Below are 20,486 nucleotides of genomic sequence, written 5' to 3'. Positions count from 1 at the left end.
TATCCAACAGCGCCGACATCCTAGCACCACTGAAAAAACGACAAATCAAACTAGGCAGCAAGAAGGCCTCCTGGTTCAACGATGATCTTAAGAAATCCAAGAAACTCTGTCGCTCCCTCGAGAAGGCCTGGAAAAAAGACCCAACCACCAGCACCAAGGACGCCTTCAAAAACGCCACCCGCATACACCACCAACTAATCCGAAATGCCAAGAAAACAGCCCTCAAGGACCGTCTAGATAACAACGCCCACAACAGCAAGGAATTATTCAACATCGTCAAGGAATTTACCAACCCCTCAGCCAACTCCAACGACATCACCCCCTCTCAAGCCCTCTGCGACTCCCTAGCCTCATTCTTCCACAACAAAATTGCAGACATCCACAACAGCTTCGACAACCAACCCGAAGACCAACCCACCCAATCCCCTGCAGGACCCCCACCCCCCCTGAACATCCTCAATGACTGGAAGCCAATCTCCACTGAGGACACCATCCGTCTGATGAACTCTATCCACTCAGGATCCCCCACAGACCCTTGCCCTCACCACATCTTTAACAAAGCAGACTCCATTATTGCACCGCACCTCCGAGACGTCATCAACTGCTCCCTCAACTCCGCAACCTTCCCGGAAAGCTGGAAACATGCCGAACTCAGCGCCCTCCTGAAGAAACCCACAGCTGACCCCACCGAACTCAAAAACTATCGCCCTATCTCACTCCTTCCATTCCCGGCCAAAGTCATCGAGAAAGCTGTCAACAACCAGCTCGCCGCATTCCTCGAAACCACCAAATCCCTCGACTCCTCACAGTCCGGCTTCCGAGCCAAGCACAGCACCGAAACCACCCTCATCGCAGCAACAGACGACATTCGAACTCTACTGGACAATGGAGACACAGTCGCCCTCATCCTCCTCGACCTCTCCGCAGCCTTCGACACAGTCTGCCATAGCACCCTTCTACAGCGCCTCAAAAACAGAACAGCTTGCCCGAACGAGCTCTCCCTATCCATGTTATGAACACATTCCAATTTGCTGTGCCCCAGATCACACGATACAGTAATACATTTTGCAAACATGCATACTAAAAAAAAAAACTAGCACTGATGATGCGAAGGTGTATTTTAAATGTGACTTCACTGTGCAAGGTAAATAGGACAGCCATGCATAATTAGTTCAGACAAATCCCTAAATTTGACAGTATGGGATAAATCTTTAATGAGTTAAATGCATTAGCCATTTCTTTTTTCTTCTCCTTCCAGCTTATCCTAAATGTTTTTTAATAATATATCCAGCACTTAATAATGTTAGACTTCACGAAGGGTGTGTTTATTATCAACAACTGTATGAGTGCATTCCTTTAAGTGCTTTGGATATACTTTTCTTGAATTTAGAGTAGACATAATTTATGTGTCTACAGGTTTCAAATTTGTCTATAGGACATAGCTTAAAGGCCCCAAAATATTCAAATTCTCATGCAAAGTTCTACTTCAGTCACAGTTCAAAGGTGTCCTCCTGGAAGTCGGTAGGACGAGAAAAAATTATTTTATCCATGTTGATCACCTAACTTACTTACACCTCACACTTCATTAAAAGAACTGTGTCCTTCTTGGACCCACGGTACAGCCCAAAAGTTTGTCTCGAAGCCCTGGCAAGTGCCATACACAGGTCCAACACTTTCCTCAAGGAATCATCTGGTAGTGGAACGCAAATGAACGATTAAGTCCAGAAGCATTAGGGTGTGCATCACCCGTAATGATGTCAGTGTCTCAAGGCATTTATTTGGTAACTTCAGGAGACAAAAACACCTCAGAAACTTTCATTATAACTGCCCCACAGCAGACTCAATCACATCCCTTCAGCCTGAGGAGGGAAAGTTTTCATTAAAGGCAAAGCTCCCTCGAAGACTCCTAAGGAAGTCTTGTTTTCATGGACAAGGGAACCCAAGGGTATACAAGGGATCATGGGTAAGGATTGCTTGTCAAGGAACAGGTGGTCCCTAGGTTTGAGAATTCATTAACAATACACATAGAAATTCAATGAGGTCTATGTTGCAGATTTTGCAAGATGGATTTTCTAAATATTTATTTTATCATATTGTAGAGACGAACATAATAAAGGTGGGACATATGCAGCAACAAACAAGGGAAAATCACAAGGTTAAAACATGAAAAACTCAGACATTTAGAGCGGAGTGACAACTAGCAAGGTTTCAAAAACACGTCACAATTTCTGGTACCAAGGCTATTGTGCTTAAGAATCAATATTATGCGATAGTCTTGGTACTGAGTGTCTACGACGTTTCAATCCCTTTACAAAATATAGGGGTCATCATCAGGACTTAGATAATGCCTGAGAGTATCAATTTGTCTGGTGAGTTACCAGGGCAGGCATAGGGCTCGCGGAGAAAATCAAGGCGGCAGCGCGTCCAGTGTGTAAACGTAGAGCCAACCGGTACAGCACTCAGGGCGATGCCTGTAGATAAAAGAGAAGAGTAGCGTGACTAGGCGGGTACTCGCGGTATGCTGGTAGGCATAGGGCTCGCGGGGTTAAACAATACCAAAAAGCGTCCAGGTTATATACATAGACCTCATTTAATTTCTATGTGTATTGTTAGATGAATTCTCAATACTAAGGAAGTCCTAGCACACATTAGTCACGCGGAGCAATGTCACCAGGACTGCGGTTGAACTCCAGGGCTTTTCTTATAGCAAATATGTTACCTGGGCTCATCCACCCATCTGGAATGATTCAAGACTACGACTCTCTGAATACATTAGTAAATGCATTGTAAACCTGGCCTGGGTCATGTGTCCCAGTTTTATGACTGTCCTGATCACCACAGTCTTCCAACTACAAGTCCGGTATGGAAACCGGAGTGCAAACACAAAGGAGGACAAAGGATCCATGTCGAAGAAATATTTATCCTCGTACTGTACGGAGCTTCTCCACGCGCCCTTCACCGTTTGAGGAGTAATATTGCACAGAATAAAAAAACTGTCGTCATTCCACATGTATGGTTTTCAACCTCAGCATCTCGATGAGAAGAGATGGCTATATGTTAAACACACCTGTGTGAGATTCAATAGAGAAACATTTTGGTAACACAAAGAATGTCTCACACTGCTGACTCCCTCACATCTAACAAGGACATGCTGGTATCCAGTGTACATACCTTTGACATTTCTGTGGCAAGTCCGCCCAAAGTCATGCAAACTATGCTTACTTTTTGGCAAGTAAGCAACCGCAAAGCAGAAAGAAGCCTAAACATTCAATTAAAAATTAATGTCGTACAGACTCCACCGACCATGTGAAGGGAGTGTCTTGAGTGGCTCACACCGAATCGCAGTGCTATTAGTGTCAGAGGCATGGCCACTGGATTTACGCGACAGTGGAAGACTATATCATGTGGCAGGGTTGACAACGTTAAGCAACTGTAAGAAACTGGCTCTATATACTGCACCAAAGTGAGGTACAGTTTGTATAAAGTCCAAGGGTCTCCAGATGTTTGGCAGAGGTTAAAGTTAGATAGAACCTTACTCTCCAAAGTGGTAGGTTGGTCGAGCAGTAAGGCAGTATCAGAGGACAGTGTTAAGCATTTGATGAACACACTCAGTCAGCAAATGAATTCACACACCCAAGAACTGAACTTTAGGCCTGGTACAGGTAAGCATAAAAAACTTTGCAGTAATAAATTACTTGTATGAACACAGTTCAAAACAGCAGTAGAAATTATACTGGTTTTGGTTTACAGTTAAGGAAGCAGTTTGTAACACTTAACAGGTATAGTACATTCGAATGAATGGGCTTTTTCAATAATTGCAAGTAAGTAACTTTTACAATACTTTTTCTAATTCAGTGCCGGATGCCTAGATTCAGCACTGGGACATTTCCTGAAAACAACTGAAGAAATGTTTTTAGGTTATTGTTACGATTTTTAAAGAATATTTCAAGTTTTCAAAACTCCACACTTGGTCGTTTTTTTTCGAAAGAAAATTGTCAATGTTATCCTATGGAAGAAACACAGGTTATCGGTTTGCAGGTACATAAACGACTGTGGAAGTTAAGGTTCTGGGGTTAGACTCAGGGGTCCCCCAGGGTCAGTGATGCACTGTTGTTGCACCCTCAGCGGCACTAGGGAGGTCGGGTGCAGTGTTGAGGCCCAATGTTATCCTAGGGAGGATAGGGGGTCTCCGGTTGGTGGCTGCTGGCTAGCAGGCCACACGGCTGTGGGAGCAAAGCTCCTAGGGTTTAGGTCAGGGCAAAGGGGGAACCAAGTAGGCACCATAAGTGCACTCGCTGCGGCACTGGGGCGGCCGGGTGCAGAGTGCTGTTTCGGTATCGGGTGCCCTGCGGTTTTCTATGGAGATTTTCTGGTTTGAAGAAAGGCTGCAGGCTCGGGGATGAAGACCTTTTGGGTGCGACCACCACATCGAGGGGTAAGTTGGGATGCCGTGGGTTGGCTAGGCACCGCTGGTTTGGGCACACAAGGCCGTGGGGTGTCGGGTGCAGGGGTGCCTTTTCGCGTCGGATTTTCTTACCCGCTCTGGTCGCGGTAGGGGCGGTCTTCTGGTTTGAGGCTGCAGGCGTCGTCTGGAGGCATGAGGCAGGTCAGGGGTCGCCGGATCTTGGGTCAGGTTCGCCGGGGTGGACCTCCTTGTGGTGTTGGTTCACTCGAGCTCGGGCCGGGGTCAGCGGGTGCAGAGAGTGTGCTGGATTTGCGGTTCCTGGCTGGCACCAGAAGCTGCAGTTTTGTCATGACCCGCCAGAGAGGGCGCACAAGAGCTACGCGATAGAGGAGAAAACGTGCAAAACTACAACTCCCATAAAGCAGCAGGAGAAGCACGTGCGGCATATAAGCCCTGCCCCCAGGTTGCACTGCGCTTGTCACTCTCGTAACAACCTAGTTATCAGAGGTTACGAGCTGTCCCGTCCTTGCCTACGGATTTGCCCTCCTGTACGAATCCCCGCTCAAGACTATCGCTGAAGACTGCTTGATACCGTGAGCGGCTGCCAAGGCTCACCTTCTCTCCCGTCTTGTCCGAGTGACGCAGCGGCTTTCTGAAACTCCGTCCACAGACAGCAGAGTTACATCTTTCCCAGGTTCCCGAGGGCTCCATGAAGATCGAGCTGCCTCGGGGGAACCACAGAACACCGTGAGCTGCCCGCCTTGTGCCGTTACTTCAACACACAGCCTGTTGTGGTAATTCATCCGTCGGAAGCCCCGACCTCGCTTTTCAAGCTCCTGGTTGATCTTCCCGACGTTCCCGGAGTCCTCTGAACTGACTCAGTTCCGGGGTTTTTCCAAGCAGACGGTGCTTGGATTCGTGTGTCTCTTGCCTGTACCCGGAGCTGCTCCATAAACACGCGCTAGTGGAAGCACTTGGAATTATACCTGATAGGTATTATCACCTAGGAATTTCTGTTTACACTGATCCTCATCGCAACGCAGCAAGTAAGACGTGAGACAAGGAACAGGACGGACCTTGCCATAATTCTTTCTTTTCACGTGTCTCCAGCACCCGCGGAACATAAAGGAGAAGATACGACATAAGGATAAGTAACATTTCATGTTTCTCTTCTTGACTGCTAATGCCAGCTGGTTCCTTGCTACCTCCCTTCTCTGAGCATGTACAACGCTAGTGATGCGCACCATTTCATGTGAGTGTACCTAGACATCGGAATAGTGAAGGGGAGAGAGGGTGTTTTCATTACTGTGTTGATATTGTTTATTGTATCTCCTTTACAGGGTATATGAGAGTAGAGAGCAGGGAATACGTGTACTTCACCATCTTCTTTCATTTCCGCCAGCAGGAGACAACACTGTTTTTGTTTCCTTTGTCCCTTTTTACCCTTTCCCCGGTAGAGGTGCCATCTGTGACGTGTGATACACATCACGCGCAGGGAGTACTTCTTAGGGGTAGGGAGAAGCTAGCATCGTTCCTGCTGTACCCGGCTTCCAGGTTAGTGGCACTCTTTGTTCTCCCAGATCCTGACAAGTTTAAACACGTCCGGTGTTCTCGGGAGATAGAGTCCCTGAAGTGAAGGCAGGCAGGTCCTCCGGGGTTTGTGAGGTTGCTGGCTGTAGGACACGCCGGGATTTCACAGAAGCAGGTTCGAGGGGAGACAGGCCTGTAGGGCTGGGGCCAAGTCAGTGGGTGTTGTTCTCGTTAGCTCTGCACGGTCCTTCTTCTTATATTCTTTTCTTGTGGTTTCTAATCTGAGGAAGCAAGGTTCAGGGTGTCCCCTAAATACTACATTTAGGGGCGTTAAAGGTAGGTAAAGGGCAGGGACCAATGGGTCCCTTCCCTGGGGTGGGTACACCCCCTATTCTGCCACTCTCCTGTGGGAGGGGGGCAGGAGCCTGTCCCTGGTTGGCTGGGTCCCCCCATCTTCAAGATGGCAGGGACTCGAGGCTGTGCTTCACCTCGCCTCCCCCACCTGAGAGGTGGGCACACCTCCCTTCCTCACTTGTTTTTCCTGCTGGTTCTCCCGCCCAAAGTGGGGGGTAGAACCAGTGGGGACCAGTTGCTGAAAGCAGCAAATGGTCTGGAGAGGCTCACAAAGGCGGCATGCCTTTGAAGTCTCTCCTTCGTGAACCCTGCCCATCTTGGGGGAGGAGGCTTGGCACCTCGTCCCAGGATGTGCATTGTTTCAGGCCCCTGAGAGCAGCAGGCTCTCGACCCAGGGGGCCAGAAACATGTCTCGTGGTGGCAGCCTACACAGCCACTCAGTCAGGTCACTAGTAGTTGGTCGAATTTCAGGGGGCATCTCTAAGCTGCCCTCTGTCGTGCATTTTACATTAAATCCCACACTGGCATCAGTGTGGGTTTAATGTGCTGAGAAGTTTGATACCATCTTCTCAGTCTTCAGTGTAGCCATTATGGTGTTGTGGAGTTCGTAATGATAAACTCCGAGCACCATATACTCTTAATGGCAACACGGCACTTACAGGGCCCAGGAATGGACTTGGGCACTGTAGTGGTACAGGGCTCATGAACCTGTACCCTCACCACTGGCATAGGGCACCCAGCTAGAGGGATGACTAATGTATGCCAGGGTAGTTGTTTGTGGGCATGGCACACAGGGATGTGTGCCATGTCGACTCTTTGTTTTGTTCTGCACCAAGACATGCAGCCTGCAAAGGCAGTGTGTGAGTGTCAGGGTACAATAAGTGCTGCAGCCCTTAGAGGCCTTCTCTGGTCACAGTGCCCTGGGTACCTGTGATACCATTTACCAGGGGCTGACATGTGGCCAGAGATGCCATTTGGGGTTAGACTTCAATGCAGGTTCAGGGAAGGAACACAGGCCCTGGGTACCTGATTGACAGGAGCCCAGGGCACACTCAGTCAAAGTAAATCAGCAAAACGTGGGGGCATACCATGCAAGAAAGAGGGCACTTTCTCACACAACCCCCCCCCCCCCCCCCCCCCAACGAAAGATGATGAGACTAACCTTGCTCTAGAGAGTCTTCATTGTCTAAGTGGAAGAACCTGGAAAGTCCATCTGCATTGGCATGGGCAGTCCCAGGTCTGTGTTACACTTCAAAGTCCATTCCCTGTATGGAGATGGACCACCTCAACAGTTTAGGATTTTCTCCTTTCATTTGCATTAGCCATCTGAGAGGTCTGTGATCAGTTTGAACTAGGAAGTGAGTACCAAACAAGTATGGTCTCAACTTCTTCAGTGACCAAACCACAGCAAAGGCCTCCCTCTCAATGTCACTCCAACGCTGTTCCCTGGGGAGAAGCCTTCTGCTTTTAAAAGCAACAGGTTGGTCTTGGACTTCATCATTGGTCTGGGATAGGACCTTTCCTATCCCTAGCTCAGAGGCATCAGTCTGCACTATGAACTGCTTGGCATAATCTGGAGCCTTCAGAATTGGTGCTGAGCACATTGCTTCTTTTAGGGTGTCAAAAGCCTTTTGGCAACTAACTGTCCAGTTAACCTTTTTGGGCATCTTCTTGGGAGGTGAGTTCTGTGAGGGGAGTCACAATGGACCCATATCCCTTCACAAACCTCCTGTAGTACCCAGTCAAGCCAAGGAATGCCCTGACTTGGGTCTGGGTTGTTGGAGCTGCTCAGTCCAGGATGGCCTGGATTTTGGGCTGTAAGGGCTGTACCTGGCCTCCACCAACAAGGTGGCCTCCACCAACAAGGTGGCCTAAGTTCACAACAGTGCCCTGCCCTATCTGGCATTTGCATGCCTTGATAGTTAGGCCTGCAGTTTGCAGGGCTTTTAAAGCCTTCTCAATGTGGATCAGGTGATCCTGCCAGGAGGAACTAAAGACAGCAATATCATCGAGATAAGCTGCACTAAATGACTCCAACCCAGCAAGGACTTGATTCACCAACCTCTGGAAGGGCGCAGGGGCATTCTTTAAACCAAAGGGCATAACAGTGAACTGATAGTGCCCATCAGGTGTGGCGAATGCTGTTTTCTCTTTTGCTCCTGGGGCCATGCCAATCTGCCAGTACACTACAGTTAAGTCAAAGGTACTTAGAAATGTGGCTGTCCCTCATTTATCTATCAACTCATCTGGTCTTGGGATAGGGTGAGCATCTGTCTTGGTGACAGAGTTGAGCTCTCTATAGTCCACACAGAACCTCATTTCTCTCTTTCCACCCTGTGGATGAGGTTTGGGGACTAGAACCACTGGGCTAGCCCAGGGGCTCTCAGAGGGTTCAATAACCCCTAACTCCAGCATCTTGCTGACTTCAGCTTTGAAGCTTTCCTTGACTTGGTCTGACTGTCGATAGATTTTGTTTTTGACAGGTGAACTGTCACCAGTGTCCACATCATGGGTACACCAGTTTGTCAGACCAGGGGACAAGGAAAAGAGCTTAGCATACTGTTGCAAGACTTGCTTGCAGTCAGTCTTCTGTTGGGCAGAGAGGGTGTCTGAAAAGACCACTCCATCTACTGACCCATATTTTGGGCTGTATGTGAGGAGGCCAGGGAGAAGTTCACTCTCTGCTTCCTATTCCTCATCAATCACCATCAGCATGGTGGTGTCAGCCCTGTCATTGTAAAGCTTTAGGCGGTCCACATGTATAACCATTTTGGGTGTCCTGCTTGTGCCCAGGTCAACTAAGTAGGTGACCTCATTCTTTTTCTCTAGGATAGGGTAAGGGCCACTCCATCTGTCCTGGAGTGCCCTTGGTGCCACTAGCTCCAAAACCCACACCATTTGCCCAGGTTGAAATTCAACCAGTGCAGCTTCCTGGTCATACCAGTGCTTCTGAAGCTCCTGGCTGGCGTCAAGATTCTTGGATGCCTTTTCCATGTACTCAGCCATTCTGGACCTTAGGCCAAGCACAAAGTCCACAATATCTTGTTTGGGTTATTGGAGAGGCTTCTCTCAGCCCTCCTTTACAAGACAGAGTGGTCCCCTTACAGGATGGCCAAACAGAAGTTCAAAGGGTAAGAAACCTACTCCCTTCTGTGGCACTTCCCTGTAAGCGAAAAGCAGACATAGTAAGAGGACATTCCTTCTCCTTTTGAGTTTCTCAGGAAGCCGCATAATCATGCCTTTCAATGTCTTGTTAAATCTCTCAACAAGGCCATTGGTTTGTGGGTGATAGGGTGTAGTAAACTTGTACTGCACTCCACGCTCTTTCCACATGTATTTGAGGTAAGCAGACATGAAGTTGGAACCTCTGTCTGAAACCACCTCCTTAGGAAACCCTACTCTGGTGAAGACACCAATGAGGGCCTTGGCTACTGCAGGAGCTGTATTAGTCCTAAGTGGAATTGCTTCAGGGTACCTAGTGGCATGATCCATTAACACTAGTATGAATGTGTTCCCTGAGGCTGTGGGAGGTTCAAGTGGACCCACTATGTCCACACCTACCCTTTCAAAGGGAACCCCCACCACATGCAGTGGTAACAGGGGGGGGCGCTTTGGGTGGCCACCTGTCCTGCCACTAGCCTGACAGGTAACACAGGAGCTGACAAACTCATTCACCTTTTGGTGCATCTGGGGCCAGTAAAAGTGGCTAACTAGCCTTTCCCAAGTCTTGGTTTGGGCCAGATGTCCAGCTAGAGGGAGGTCATGAGCTAAAGTTAGGAGGAACTCCCTGTGCTTCTGTGGCACTACCACTCTCCTGGAGGCTCCAGGTTTGGGGTCTCTTGCCTCAGTGTACAGTAATCCCTCTTCCCAATAAAATCTGTGGGTACCACTGACATCTCCCTTTGCTTCTGAAACAGCTTGCTGCCTCAGGCTTTCAAGAGTGGGACAGTCTTGCTGCCCCTGGCACAGCTCTTTCCTAGAGGGTCCCTCTGGGGCCTAAAAGTTCAACCTGGTAAGGGTCAAGCTCCATGCGCTCAGTTCCCTCTTGGGTGTCCAAGTCTTCTCCCTAAGGTGAAAGGTGTCCTGATCCTTTTGCTGAGCAGAAGTTGGTCCCCCAGTCTTCTTGCCTTTACTCTTGGTAGGTTGGGCCATTCTTTCAGGCCCTAACACTTGTTCACCCTTCCTTTTGCTCTGTGCTCTTGTTTTTACACACACCGATTCAGGGATATCCAGCATTGCTGCATTAGGTTTTAGTTCAACCTCAGCCCAGGCTGAGGTTTCCAGGTCATTGCCAAGCAGACATGCAGCTGGTAGCTTTGGAGAGACCACCTCCTGTTTCAGGCCAGTAACCCCCCCACCCAATCTAATGTCACCATAGCCATTTCATAATTAGTGGTAACACTGTCAGCATTGGTGACTGGGTATGTACGCCTAATCAAATATTGCTCAGGGGAAACCAGTGTCTCTCTCACCATAGTGACACTGGCACCTGTATCCCTCAGAGCCTCTATCCTAGTTCCCTTGATCCAAGGGTATTTCACGTATTTCTTTAAGTTGCGTGGCCACACAGCTACAGTGGCAAACTCAACTTCCCCCTCTGAAACTAGAACTGCTTCAGTATGCAACCTTTGTTCTGGGCACACTGTTGATCACATCTGGAGACTGGCTACACCAGGAGTAGCTGTAGGACGAGGGGCCTTCTTGCTAGGGCAAGCCTTGTCTCCAGTTAAGTGTCCCAACTTCTTACAGTTGTTACACCAGGCCTTTAAAGGATCACAGTTCCTTCCCCCTATAGAACTGTGAAGTATAGGGAGTATGGGGTGTTTGGGGTCCTTTGTAAGACTCAGACTTTTTTTTTCTTGGGGATTCTCACCACCTTTCCCCTGGGGAGGTTTTATAACCCCTTTCTTTTGGTCACCCCAGTAGTTGTCCTAGTCACCCTAGTCTTGGCCCAGTGGTCTGCCTTCTTTCCCAATTCTTGGGGAGAAATTAGACTTAGGTCTACCAAATGCTGATGTAACTTTTCATTCGTGCAATTACTTAAAATATGTTCCTTCATAAACAAATTGTAAAGTCCAGTAAAGTCATGCACATTGTGTCCAGTTAACCAACCATCTAGTTTCTTTACTGAGTAGTCTACAAAATCAATCCAGGACTGGTTCTGGGTTTTGGGAGCCCCCTGAATCTAATTCTGTACTCCTCAGTGGTGAGTCCAAATCCCTCAATCAGAGTTTTCTTCATGAGGTCATAGGACCCTGCATCTGGGCCAGAGAGGGTCAGAAGCCTGTCTCTGCAGTTACCAGAGAACAGTTTCCAAAATAGTGCCCCCCAGAGAGTTTTCTTCACCTTTCTCATGTCACAAGCCCTCTCAAAGGTTGTGAACCATTTGGTGATGTCATCACCCTCCTCAAATTTAGGGACAATGCCTTTGGGGATTTTAGGATCATGAGATTGCTCTTTATCCTTATTATTTGGATTGCTGCCACCATTGATGGGTGCTAAACCCATCTCCTTTCTTTCTTTTTTTAGAGCCAGGAGTCCGGATTCTAGATCCAATCATTTGGCCAGCTTTGCTAAAAGGCTGTCCTCCTCATTGAGGCTGTCCTCAATGCCCTCACTGGAGCCTGTACCACCTCTGTGGCTTCTAGATCCCCAGGGGTTGATTCTTGGAGTTAAGGGTATGGTGACCCTTTCCTCCCTAGGGATTATTGGAGGTGGGTTACCAGCCCTGTCCTTCTCATCCCTTTCCTCATCTGACTGGTCATCACCATTTTCAGATGGGTGTGCCTGTGCATACTCAGCCAGGAGCTCCTGGAGCCCATGTATGGTTGGATGCTGGCCCATTGGCATATTTTTAATTTTACATAAGGACTTTAACTCCTTGAAAGACAACTGAAGATAAGGGGTGAGGTCGAGCTCCTCAACCATGTCCTGTATGTCAGGGTTATTTTCACTAATAGCTGGGTTCTGTTTTTGAGACATTGTAACAAAAAGTTCTAACCATTCTACCCTTAGCTAAATAAACTTTTTATTTTCTAAAATTCTAAAGGGACTTAAGCAAGACCTTAACAAGACTTTTAGTAGTTTGGAAAAAATGCCAATTTGAAAAATCTGAATTCTAAAGGGAATTTAAGAGTTCTGTCGTGTGATCAGGTGGTAACCAAGTAGTCCAACAAATGCAAGTTGTGTATCCCACCGCTGATCCACCAATGTAAGAAACTGGCTCTATATATACTGCACCAAAGTGAGGTACAGTGTGTATAGAGTCCAAGAGTCTCCGACAGGTAGGCAGAGGTTAAAATTAGATAGAACCTAAAGTGGTAGCTTGGTCGAGCAGTAAGGCAGTATCGGAGGACAGTGTTAAGCATTTGATGTACACCATGGGTACTCACAAACTTTCTCTCAGGGCCAAATTTACAGTGTGGTTTATGGCCGAGGGCCGCACCGGTAGGGGCGGGGGCAGTGGGGTGGGGCTAGAGCAAAAAACAAAAAAAACGTGACCATGAGGTTGAACACAGGCCCTTGCAGCGGACACCCTCGTCCACTGAGCCACCAGACCCGGCATACACACATCTTTCTCTCTCTAAGTCTCCCTCCCTCTCTCCATCTCTCTCTCTCCCTCCATCTCCGTCTCCCTCCCTCTGTCTCCCTCCCTGTCTCCCTCTGTCTCCGTCTGTCTGTGTACCTTGCTCTGTCTCTCGCTCCCTCAGTCTCGCTCCCTCAGTCTCGCTCCTTCTGTCTCGCTCCTTCTGTCGCCCTTCTACCTCCGTCGCCCTTCTCTCTCCGTCGCCCTTCTCCCTCCGTCGCCCTTCTCCCTCCGTCGCCCTTCTCCCTCCGTCGCCCTTCTCCCTCCGTCGCCCTTCTCCCTCCGTCGCCCTTCTCCCTCCGTCGCCCTTCTCCCTCCGTCGCCCTTCTCCCTCCGTCGGTTTCCCTCCGTCTGTTTGTCGCCCTCCGTCTCCCTCTGTCTGTTGCCCTCTCTCTGTCTCCGTCCCTCTGTCTCTCTTCCTCGGTCTCCCTCCCTCGGTCTCCCTCCCTCGGTCTCCCTCCCTCGGTCTCCCTCCGTCGGTCTCTCTTCCTCGGTCTCTCTTCCTCGGTCTCTCTTCCTCGGTCTCTCTTCCTCGGTCTCTCTTCCTCGGTCTCTCTTCCTCTGTCTCTCTTCCTCGGTCTCTCTTCCTCGGTCTCTCTCCCTCCCTCTGTCTCCCCCTGACTCCCTCCCTCTGTCTCCCCCTGACTCCCTCCGTCTCCCCCTGACTCCCTCCCTCTGTCTCCCTCCCTCTGTCTCCGTCCCTCTGTCTCCCTCCCTCTGTGTCTCCCTCCCTCTGTGTCTCCCTCCCTCTGTGTCTCCCTCCGTGTCTCCCTCCCTCTCTGTCTCCCTCCCTCTCTGTCTCCCTCCCTCTCTCTCTCTCCCTCTGTCTCCGTCTCTCTGTCACTGTCTCCCTCCCTCTGTGTCTCCCTCCCTCTGTGTCTCCCTCCCTCTCCCTCCCTCCCTCTGTCTCCCTCCCTCTGTCTCCCTCCCTCTGTCTCCCTCCCTGTCTCCCTCCCTCTCTGTCTCCCTCCCTCTCTGTCTCCCTCCCTCTCTGTCTCCCTCCCTCTCTGTCTCCCTCCCTCTCTGTCTCCCTCCCTCTCTGTCTCCCTCCCTCTCTGTCTCCCTCCCTCTGTCTCCCTCCCTCTCTGTCTCCCTCCCTCTGTCTCCCTCTCCCTCCCTGTCTCCCCCTGACTCCCTCCCTCTGCCTCACTCGGTCTACCCCTCTCTGTCTCCGCCTGTCTCCCTCTGTTTTCCTCTGTCTGTCTCCCTCTGTCTGTCTCCCTCTCTCTCTCTGTCTCCCCCTCTCTCTCTGTCTCCCCCTCTCTCTCTGTCTCCCTCGCTCTCTGTCTCCCTCGCTCTCTGTCTCCCTCGCTCTCTGTCTCCCTCGCTCTCTGTCTCCCTCGCTCTCTGGCTCCCTCGCTCTCTGGCTCCCTCGCTCTCTGGCTCCCTCGCTCTCTGGCTCCCTCGCTCTCTGGCTCCCTCGCTCTCTGGCTCCCTCGCTCTCTGGCTCCCCCGCTCTCTGGCTCCCCCGCTCTCTGGCTCCCTCGCTCTCTGGCTCCCTCGCTCTCTGGCTCCCTCGCTCTCTGGCTCCCTCCCTCTGTTTCCCTCCCTCTGTTTCCCTCCCTCTGTCTCCCTCTCTCTGTCTCCCTCTCTCTGTCTCCCTCCTTGTCTCCCCCTGACTCCCTCCCTCTGCCTCCCTCGGTCTCCCTCCCTCTCTGTCGGTCTCCCTCTGTCTCCCTCAGTCTCCCTCCCTCCATCTGTCTCCGTCTGTCTGTCACCCTCTGTCACCTCACCCTGCGCGTGTGGCAGCCGGGGCTGAGACAGCTTCCCAGGCACACACACAGCCGCACCGAGTACTTCACAGGTCTTTAAAAGACCATTTACTTGTTAATGAGGCTTTGTTGTATTTCACCTCTTCTTAGCGCCCCTCCATCTCCACTCAGACTATTGCTGGAATCGCCCAGCCCCCATAGAGCAGACTGTCTCGGAGTTCGCGCTATTGCACAGTGTTTGCTGACACACTTTACTTAAAAAAAAAAAAACCACACACAGGTACAATGTCTGCAAGGTCCGCGGGCCGCCAAGGAAGGCTTGCCAGACCGCTGGCGGCCCGCGGGCTGTACTATGAGTACCTGTGATGTACACACTCAGTCAGCAAAAGAATTCACACACTCAAGAACTGAACTCTAGGCCAATGGTTTTGTATAAAACAAAATATACTGTTGTTTTATTTCTAGAACCAAGCAAGCCTGGTATAGGTAAGCATAAAAGAATACTTTTCAGTAGTAAATTACTTGATTGAACACAGTTCAAAATTGCAGTGTAACTTGTACTGGTTTTGGTTACAGTTTTACGTAAGCAGTTTGCAACACATTGCAGGTATAGTACATTCAAATGAATGGGCTTGTTAAGTAAAATGCAGTTAATTACTTTTCAGATTACTTTTAGTCACACAGGACTGGATCCTAGATTCAGCCTTGGGACATTTCCTGAAAACAGGTAAGTAAATGCGTTTTAGTTAGAAGTACGATTTTTAAGAAATATTATTGCATTTCAAAAGTTGACACTTCAAAACTTTTTCACATAGAATCACCAATGTTATCCTATGGGAGAAAATTCACTTAGCAGGTAAGTTATGTTAACGATACTTTTTCTTACTCAGTGCTGGATACCTAGATTCAGCACTGGGACATTTCCTGAAAACAGTTGAATGAATGAGTTTTGGTTATTCGGCTGATTTTTAAGGAATATTTATAATTTTCAAAAGTCGACACTTAGAAACGTTTTGGGAGAAAAAGTGTCAATGGTATTCTTTGAGGAAAAAGAGGTTATCGATTTCCAGGTATGTAATCGGTCTTTTGAATTAGGGTTCTGGGGTAAGACTCAGGTGTCTCCCAGGGTCAGTAATGCACTGTTGTTGCACCCTCAGTGGCACTAGGGTGGCCGGGTGCAGAGTGTTGAGGCCCAATGTTATCCTATGGAGGATAGGGGGACTCCGGTTGGTGGCTGCTGGCTAGCAGGCCATGGGGTTGTGGGAGCAAAGCTCCTACGGTTAAGCTCAGGGCAAGTTGGGGACAAGGTTAGCACAAAAGGGGCACCCTCAGCGGCACTAAGGCAGCCGGGTGCTGTTTACAGGTCGGGTGCCCTGTTGATTTCAATGGAGATTCTCAGGGACAAAGAAACACTGCAGGCTCGGGGACGGGGATCTTCCAGGAGTGACCACCACTTCGAGGGGTAAGTTGGGATGTTGAGGGTTGGTTAGGCACTGCTGGGTTGGGCATACAATGCTGTGGGGCATCGGGTGCAGGGGTGCCTTGGGACGTTGGATTATCTTCCACGCCCTAGTCGCGGTAGGGGGGGTCCTCTGGATTGAGGCTGCAGGCGTCGTCTGGAGGCTTGAGGCAGGTCAGGGGTCGCCGGATCTCGGGTCAGGATCGCCGGGGGGACCTCCTCGTGGTGTTTTTCCACTCAAGCTCGGGCCGGGCTCGGCGGGTGCAGAGTGGGCTGGATTCGCGGATTCTGGCTGGCATCAGAAGCTGCAGTTCAAACACGTCCGGTGTTCATGGGAGAAACAGCTTGGAAAGGGAATGCAGGCAGGTCCTCCGGTGTTTTTGAGGTTGCTGGCCGCTGGACACACCAGGGTTTTGCAGGAACAGGTTCGAGGGGAGTCAGGCCTGTGGGGCTGGGGCCAAGTCAGTGGGCGTTGTCCTCTTGATAGCTCTGCACGGCTTCTCGTCCTTCTTCTTCTTCATTTCTTGTGGTAGCTGGATCTGAGGAAGGAAGGTTCAGGGTGCCACCAAATACTATATTAGGGACGTTACAGGTAGGTAAAGGGCAGGGCCCAATTGGTTCCTTCCCAGGGGTGGGTACACCCCCTATTCTGCCACTTTCCAGAGGGAGGGGGGCAAGAGCCTGTCCCTGGTTGGCTCGGTCCCTCTATCCTCAAGATGACGGTGACTCGAGGTTGGGCTTCATCTCGCCTCCCCCACCTTAGGGGTGGAGTTGGCAGAGGTGGGCACACCTCTCTTCCTCACTTGTTCTTCCCGCCCTTTCTCCTGTCCAAAGTGGGGGGTAGAACCAGTGGGGACCAGTTGCTGAAAGCAGCAAATGGTCTGGAGAGACTCACAAAGGCGACAATGCCTTTGAAGCTTCTCCTTCGTGAACCCTGCCCATCCTGGGGGAGGAGGCTTGGCACCTCGTCCCAGGATATGTATTGTTTCAGGTCACCGAGAGCAGCAGGCTCTCGACCCAGGGGTCCAGAAACATGTCTGGTGTGTAGTGTAGTTCCTGTATCCCTGATAGGCGCTGCGCATTGGAATAACATACACTATAGATTTGACATAGGACTAAGGTCAGTATGTCTCTATCCAGTATATTAAACTTAATTACTTGTGTGTGCCAGCTAACTCAGAGGTCACTAGAAACTTCACGAATATACAAGAAGGGATTAGTCTCTGAGAACCGCATAAACATGACAACTTTGTTTCCTTTTAGAATCGGAACAGTCTCAGAATTGTGGAAACAATAGATAACAGTTTCACTCAGTCAATCGTGCTTGCTTTGTTTCTACAGAATTGCACAGAAATAGAGAGACGAGCGTTTCAATAAAAGGGTTTATTGAACAGTCTTATTTCTCATGCACGAGATATGAATTGCTACAATCGTAAGACAGACTGCGAAGTACAATATGTACGAGGTTATCAGTAAGATAAAATAATACTGCAATAGCATGGTTTGTGGCTATGACATATATTAATCAAAATACATACATAAATAACATAAGCTAAAATGTGATACTCATCTGATGCTTCTAAATTGTTCTACCCCAGTGTACCTAACCTAAGTGCAGTACGAGGTTTGAATTAGGTGCCATTTCATAAGTATAGCTAGCTATATTTTAGTTTAGCCAAGAGTTGCCAAAAGTTTCTCTAAGTTCTAGTCAGCTTCATACCTTAGAATGAGAGAGGTTGGAATCTCTTTTCTGGACTCGATAGTCTAACCCCCCGCAAGGGAAGTCAGAGAGCACTGGAGCTGGATTCTCTGCGAGGAGGATGGCAGCGTCAGGTCAGTGCATGAGGCTGGAACTCGATCTCCTTCCGAACTTGCCGTGGCGAACCACGTAGTCTGGGTTGGATCGAATCCTCGAGGAACCGCAATTTGCCAGGGCAAGTGCTGGTATATTTATACCTTGAAGGTGTCTAGGAATGCCAGTATTGACGTAAAAGTCGGGCAGAGGAACGTCATGCATGAACCCCTAAGGAATAGATGTTCATGCATACTTAATGAGTTCTTGGGGAAATCAATATTCAAGCTGAGGGAAATTCCTAAAGGCTTAAGGGTCTGGTTTTCCAAGAATTCGTTGTGACGTGGATGGACGGATGTAGGTGGCCATGCCTGTATATGGTTTGTACGACAATGTCTAAATAAGGGCTGGATTTCTATGTCCAAATAAGGGCAATGTGAATTGTACCTATATAAGGGCATAAATCGGGAAACCTATATACGGAATCTAAATCTGCACACAACACCCACTCCTGTTTCGTATGAACGATGTTACTAAATCCTAAACGTTCTAAACATATCTTAAAACAGAGTATCGCATGGATTTGCTAAAATAAGCTAAAAACATATGTCCTAAAAATACATTACAAAACCATTGCTATGCATAAAGTGTTGTACATATTAAAGGCAATTTTTCATTCTAAGCATAGGATCACATTGGAATGCTAAATGAATGAACTAAAATATATACATGTGATGAAATGGCTCGTAAATACAGAAGAAAAAGGGGCCGAAACCATTTCATATCAGGTTACACAAGTCAAATTGTTATTCATGACAAGGTGGCATACTGTCCATGGAAGTGTTATCAAACAATTCTGTTCTCTATGAATAGTTCTACTATAAGCAGATTACTGTGCCAAAAACATGAAAAATACAATTTTGGGACGGGGATAAAAAAAATATATAATCATAGAAAAAGTTCCAAAATCAGTATCACATTTGAAAAAGAATGAAGGCCAAATTCAGAGTCTCTCCGGACACTGTGTGCTTGAATCAAGTCAGTGTGTGGGGATGGAGAAAACATAAAATGTTCTAATCCTGTAGACAAGTTGTCTACCGTTGTGGGTGAGAGTTGGAATACCTTGCGTAGAAGATCAACAGCACATAGATGCGAACTACCGCCTTCAGCATGGGAAGCATCAGCAATGTCCGGATTGGATGTTAACTGCGCGCTTGGTGTTTCTCTCGTACCTCAGCAGTAGCATGTTGCGTCTGTGAGATCTCAATGAATGCCGCCATCAGGATTGGTAGCCGCTGGGGACAACACATAGCATGGGCCATTATCGGGTCCAGCAGAGTATCGATATCCGTAGGCATGACTGATGGGAGTGTCAGACAAATGTCCAGCACACATTCTTCACCGCATAGAAGGCAGCATAGTACAGGTAAGATGCAATCTTGCCAGATTGGTCTGAATGACAGAAACCAAGTGGTGTTTAATTCTCGTAGACCATGGAAAACCCAGAATTTGGACGATGTGCTCACGGCTCTTCATCTCCAATAGAGTTCTTTCCATGGTGAACTGTGTGTGTGTCTCTGGTGATTTGGCTTGCCATATCGTAGCAGTAGGAGCAAAAATAGTATCCCTGCAACGAGTGCTAAAAGGAGCGGCAGTCCGCCAAACACAGAGTGCACGAAGTTTGGGAAAATTCAGAGGACTGCTTGAAAAGGTGCTAACAGTCCTGCACACACGTTCTTAAATACATGTACAATACTGCTCGTATCAGACATGCTTAAGATACAACCTAACATTTCTGAGAAATGCACAGGGCAGTTTGTATACAAAAGGGTATGTATCTCTGTAGAAGTCCTTGCGACTTGGAGATCATAGGTTCTTTGCCAGAAGTCAAAGGCCCATTTTTTTGTAAAAGAATGGTTTTCATTCTGCTTAGAGTATCAACTCGTATAGAAGAGCTATTCAGTGAAGGCCATAAAGGAGACTCCCTGACTATGTCTATTTGGGGAAATAAGACCTGCATACAGCAAGTGACCCTGGATGTAATACTAGATATAGGATACCTGGCAGCATGCCACAGCAGCTGTGATCATTCAACATAATGTAACTCCCATTTGAAAGTTGACCAAAGATTGGATTAATCACTGCTGCCGGTGAACCGTGCAGGTGGCAGGATAAGTTTGTAGTGGAACCGTCACAGGTCCCGTGTAAGTTAATACCCTGATAAAGGAGAGAACCGCTTAGTGCGTGTTCACAGTTTTTACAGCTAAGAAACACTTCACGTCCCCCACTCCAACATCTGTGTGTGTAAGGTAAATCCCAGGATGTCTTGATGTATTCTTTACCCAACCTTTCATATTTGCCTGCTGGTATATTTTTTAGGCAATACTGAAAATGGAAAGTCGTAACAGGCAGAGTTATCTTACCATGTATGATCCACTCAGTAGCTGGTTTTTCTGCCACTGTGAATGGTAATTTCTCCAGTTTTTCAATGCTCAGCACCGTATAGTCTGCTCCCCTTTGTGCCAGTTTGATCTGTCTATCAATGAGATTGAATTCTGCAAACAGTGACGTAGTACTGATTAAACGCCAAGGCACATAGCCAGAACGCAGGTTTTGAAGCGTCCAGCCTAATAGCATGATAGAACGTA

General features: G+C 48.6%; 1 protein-coding gene across 3 annotated transcripts in view; it reads right to left on the bottom strand.

Moving 5' to 3' along the window:
* The window catches only part of RFFL (ring finger and FYVE like domain containing E3 ubiquitin protein ligase), a 423,271-nt gene that overhangs the window by 346,531 nt on the left and 56,254 nt on the right, over positions 1–20,486 (bottom strand). The window contains exon 2 of one of the 3 annotated variants that reach the window (XM_085649646.1): positions 2,379–2,471. The exons of the other annotated variants lie outside the window; for them this stretch is intronic. The gene's annotated coding sequence lies outside the window, so the exon portion shown is untranslated. The remainder of the gene's footprint in view (positions 1–2,378; positions 2,472–20,486) is intronic. 3 annotated transcript variants of the gene reach the window in all.

This window comes from Triturus cristatus, chromosome 3_2, assembly GCF_964204655.1.
Source record: "Triturus cristatus chromosome 3_2, aTriCri1.1, whole genome shotgun sequence".
Taxonomy (NCBI): Eukaryota; Metazoa; Chordata; class Amphibia; order Caudata; family Salamandridae; genus Triturus; species Triturus cristatus.
Note: the sequence above shows the minus strand (reverse complement) of the source record. Positions and strands in the feature narration are given on the sequence as shown.